We start from the raw sequence: 5,563 nt of genomic DNA, 5'->3' as shown, positions 1-5,563 counted from the left end.
AGTTTGATACACACCTTCACCTCCTCACTGAAGTTCGATACACACCTTTACCTCCTCACTGAAGTGGATACACACCTTTACCTCCTCACTGGAGTTCGATACACACCTGTACCTCCTCACTGAAGTTCGATACACACCTTTACCTCCTCACTGAAGTTTGATACACACCTTTACCTCCTCACTGAAGTGGATACACACCTTTACCTCCTCAATGGAGTTTGATACACACCTTCACCTCCTCACTGAAGTTCGATACACACCTTTACCTCCTCACTGAAGTGGATACACACCTTTACCTCCTCACTGAAGTTCGATACACACCTGTACCTCCTCAGTGGAGTTCGATACACACCTTTACCTCCACACTTAAGTTCGATACACACCTGTACCTCCTCACTGAAGTGGATACACACCTTTACCTCCACACTTAAGTTCGATACACACCTGTACCTCCTCACTGAAGTGGATACACACCTTTACCTCCACACTGAAGTTCGATACACACCTTTACCTCCTCAGTCGAGTTCGATACACACCTGTACCTCCTTACTGAAGTTCGATACACACCTGTACCTCCACACTTAAGTTCGATACACACCTGTACCTCCACACTTAAGTTCGATACACACCTCTATCTCCACACTTAAGTTCGATACACACCTGTACCTCCTCACTGAAGTGGATACACACCTTTACCTCCACACTGAAGTTCGATACACACCTTTACCTCCTCAGTCGAGTTCGATACACACCTGTACCTCCTTACTGAAGTTCGATACACACCTGTACCTCCACACTTAAGTTCGATACACACCTGTACCTCCACACTTAAGTTCGATACACACCTCTATCTCCACACTTAAGTTCGATACACACCTGTACCTCCTCAGTGGAGTTCGATACACGCCTCTATCTCCACACTTAAGTTCGATACACACCTGTACCTCCTCAATGGAGTTCGATACACACGTGTACCTCCACACTTAAGTTCGATACACACCTGTACGTCCTCAGTGATGTTCGATACACACCTCTACCTCCACACTTAAGTTCAATACACACCTCGACCTCCTCAGTGATGTTCGATACACACCTGTACCTCCTCACTGAAGTTCGATACACACCTCTACCTCCACACCTAAGTTCGATACACACCTGTACCTCCTCAGTGAAGTTCGATACACACGTGTACCTCCTCAGTGGAGTTCGATACACACCTTTACCTCCTCAGTGGAGTTTGATACACACTGGAGTGTGATTTATTATTGAGGAGGAAAACGAGCTGAACTTCTATTGACTAATCCTTAAAAAGCTAGAATCTGATGAGATTTTCTAAGATCTAAGACCCTTTTATGATCCGTCTCCTTACTCTCCTTACTACAATGGTCCAGTACCCTACACACTTATCACCTCCTGTCACAGACACCTCCTGTTTACCTCCTGTCCTACTTCCTGGTTCCTGCTTTGTCTTCTACTTCCTGGTTTTCATAGTTTCTGCTTTATGTCTTCCTCCTGCTCCAGCTCTGTCCTGAACCCTGATAACACTACACGCTTGATCGCCGGTCTGTCTGAGAGCTGCACAGAGAGAAACTGTACGATTTAGAAATGGTGTGTGTGTGTGTGTGTGTGTGTGTGTGTGTGTGTGTGTGTGTGTGTGTGTGTCCGCACAGAAGGCAGAGCCAGGTGGAGTGAAGAAGGACAGAAGGTTCCTTCGCCCTGAAGGTGTACTCAGGTGGACACACACACACACCTGTTCCCCAGCTCACAGCACAGATTCTGGTTACATCTCTCTCTCCCTTCATCATCATCATCTTCATCATCACTGTGAAGCTTTCAGATACAGAGGGAAATCAGAATTATGTCACATGCAAACACACTCCATCATCATCATTCATTAATATTCATTAATATCAAGAATGAAAGATTCTTCCTATTTACCCTTTTTTTTTAATCACAGACACAGACACACACACACACACACACACACACACACACACACACACACACACACACAGATCACTGAGCTGTGACAGACAGTGTGAGCAGCTTGGGCCGTCTCTGCCGAAGTGTGTGTACAGCTGTCAGTGTGTAACTCGAGCCTCGGCCTACCTGAGTGTGTAGAGACGAAACAATAACACAATCTTCTTCTATTCTTTTCTATGTATTTTATTCCATGAACTTAAATAAGGAAAGAAATAGAGAGAGAGAGAGACAGAGGGAGAGAGAGAGAGACAGAGGGAGAGAGAGAGAGAGAGAGACAGAGGGAGAGAGAGAGAGATAGACAGAGGGAGAGAGAGAGAGAAGGAGAAAGTGATCAATGACCAATTTTGCACGCCAGGACTTTACCGAGCGTATGTCCTATGCTGCATTCTAAAGATCCTAACGTCTTATTCCTGACCTCTGATCAAGAAAACGTCTCGACTCGGAATTCTGAATCAGGAACTCTGGATCTTCTCCTCGAGTCTCCGTGAGTTTAGTATGTGATTTTAATAAATAGGGACACGGTGGCTTAGTGGTTAGCACGTTCGCCTCACACCTCCAGGGTTGGGGGTTTGATTCCCGCCTCCACCTTGTGTGTGTGTGGAGTTTGCATGTTCTCCCCGTGCCTCGGGGGTTTCCTCCGGGTACTCCGGTTTCCTTCCCCGGTCCAAAGACATGCATGGTAGGTTGATTGGTATCTCTGGAAAATTGTCCGTAGTGTGTGAGTGTGTGAGTGAATGAGAATGTGTGTGTGCCCTGTGATGGGTTGGCACTCCGTCCAGGGTGTATCCTGCCTCGATGCCCGATGACGCCTGAGATAGGCACAGAAAAAAAAGCAACAACGACATGGAATCGTCCATGATTTTTCTTGATCTCTGGTGTCCCTGCTTCCACGATAAATCTCAGTGTGCTATATACTTTATGTATTTGTTGACATATTTGTTGAAAATGTTGTATGATGAAGGTTTTACACACGATGGGAAATGGAGTCAGGACTCGAGCAGGATAAGGAAGCATTTAAAAGCCACATGTGTGTCTAAATCAGCTCTGCCATATGGAGCCTTTCCTCCCTGGGGAACGCAACAAACCTGAACATGTGCCACAAATGTGCATCTGTGCATGTTTGTGTGTGTGTGTGTGTGTGTGTGTGTGTGTGTGTGTGTGTGTGTGTGTGTGTGTGTGTGTGTGTGTGTGTGTGTGTGAGAGAGAGAGAGAGCAGCAGGCAAGTGCATGCGCTGCCATAAGTATCCACTTGTGCGTCAATGAACAAGTGCACAGACTTCCATAAAAGGTGTGTGTGTGTGTGTGTGTGTGTGTGTGTGTGTGTGTGTGTGTGTGTGTGTGTGTGTGTGTGTGTGTGTGTGTGTGTGTGTGCGCATTGTGAGCAAGTGTTTCTGCTATTGCTCTGATTTCACACAGCCTGTACATCACCTGACACACCATCCATCTTTTCTTATGTTCTGAACCTGTTTCACTCTCAGAAGTGAATTTATATTATTAATAAATATAAAATAGAAATATGCAGTTAAAATTACACGTTTTTTTTGTTACCAGTATTCTCTCTCTCTCTCTCTCTCTCTCTCTCTCTCTCTCTCTCTCTCTCTCTCTCTCTCTCTCTCTCTCTCTCTCTCTCTCTCTCTCTGTATCTGTGTGTGTGTGAATAATGAATCTCTCTCTCTCTCTCTCCGTCTCTCTCTCTGTCTCTCTCTCTCTCTCTCTCTCTCTCTCTCTCTCTCTGTATCTGTGTGTGTGTGAATAATGAATCTCTCTCTCTCTCTCTCTCTCTCTCTGTCTCTCTCTCTCTGTCTCTGTGTGTGTGTGAATAATGAATCTCTCTCTCTCTCTCTCTCTCTCTCTCTCTCTCTCTCTCTCTCTCTCTCTCTCTCTCTCTCTCTCTCTCTCTCTCTCTCTCTCTCTCTCTTTCTGTAGTCTTTTTTAAATAGTATTTTAAATAAATTTTATGTCCTTACAGGGACCACAGAGTTATGATCATAATAAGTAAATCTTTTAAGGAAATGAATATTATTTATAATAATACACGATATTTACATCTCCTTACAGGAAATGATGTCATACTTTCTGACGCTCCAAAAAAACCCCCTGAACTTTCAGCCGACTCCGTCAAACAAAAGTCGCTTGTTCTCGACGTCGGAGCTCCGAAACGATCCTTAACAGCTGGTTAAAGTAAATAGTTGCAACTTTATTGACGTTCTATTTACGTTTTGTTTGAATCTGATGACTTTTATGTGTTTAATAATTTCTAAAATCCATTAGCTAGCGTACGATCCTGCCCGGAGCTCTGTGACAGAAAGGTGTCTGATGAAACGAACACGTTTATATCACGTATAAAACTGAAATATTCGATATGTTTGACTGATGAAGAAATTCCAGAAATCACAGACTTGTTTAAGATCACCTGTGAAAAACCAGGGACTGTGTTCAGTACAGGTACGTCGTAAAGTCAGCGTGTTACTACACATTTCATTCATTCATTCATCTCCTACCGCTTATCCGAACTTCTCGGGTCACGGGGAGCCTGTGCCTATCTCAGGCGTCATCGGGCATCGAGGCAGGATACACCCTGGACGGAGTGCCAACCCATCACAGGGCACACACACACACTCTCATTCACTCACACACACACACACACACACTACGGACAATTTTCCAGAGATGCCAATCAACCTACCATGCATGTCTTTGGACTGGGGGAGGAAACCGGAGTACCCGGAGGAAACCCCCGAGGCACGGGGAGAACATGCAAACTCCACACACACGAGGCAGAGGCGGGAATCGAACCCACAACCCTGGAGGTGTGAGGCGAACGTGCTAACCGCTAAGTCACCATGTCCCAGATTTATTTATTTATTTATCTATCTATCTATCTATCTATCTATCTATCTATCTATCTATCTATCTATCTATCTATCTATCTATCTATCTATCTATTTTTTATTTATATCTATTTATATTTATATTGTTTTCTCAAACAGAATCTGCAATTCCATCTCTTTCCTTTTTTTCCCTGCGAGCGCACGAATCACTAACATTTGTTCTCAATTATCTCCTTAGTCTTTTTTTTTCAACCCTAAGTAAATAAGAACAGGCAGCAAAAAAAAAAAAAAGGAAGAAAAGAATAAGGCAACAAGAAGAGAATAAGTTTTTGTTTTCTAGATTAGACGTTGCTGACATGCCAACTGGCTCCGTGTGTCTGCTCTTTTCTTTTTCTCTGGGTTAAAGACACACACTGAAGTCATTACACTCCAGCTTGTTTTTTCAGGGTTGCAAACCTCCAGGAAAAAAACGGCCCTCCTGCAGAGGGAACAGAGAATTCCCACACACACACACACACACACACACACACACACACACACACACATGCAAACACGCTGCGGAACCGGCACCACTCCAGAGACCCCTGCCGCCACCACATAAGGCTTTCCAGATGTGCTTACATCCGTCCTTGTGCACAGAGATGCCACCAAACACACACACACACACACACACACACACACACACATACACACACACACACACACACACACACACACACAGAACCACCCCACACACACTCACTTTGGGG

Source organism: Tachysurus fulvidraco, chromosome 23 (genome assembly GCF_022655615.1).
Source record: "Tachysurus fulvidraco isolate hzauxx_2018 chromosome 23, HZAU_PFXX_2.0, whole genome shotgun sequence".
Taxonomy (NCBI): Eukaryota; Metazoa; Chordata; class Actinopteri; order Siluriformes; family Bagridae; genus Tachysurus; species Tachysurus fulvidraco.
Note: the sequence above shows the minus strand (reverse complement) of the source record.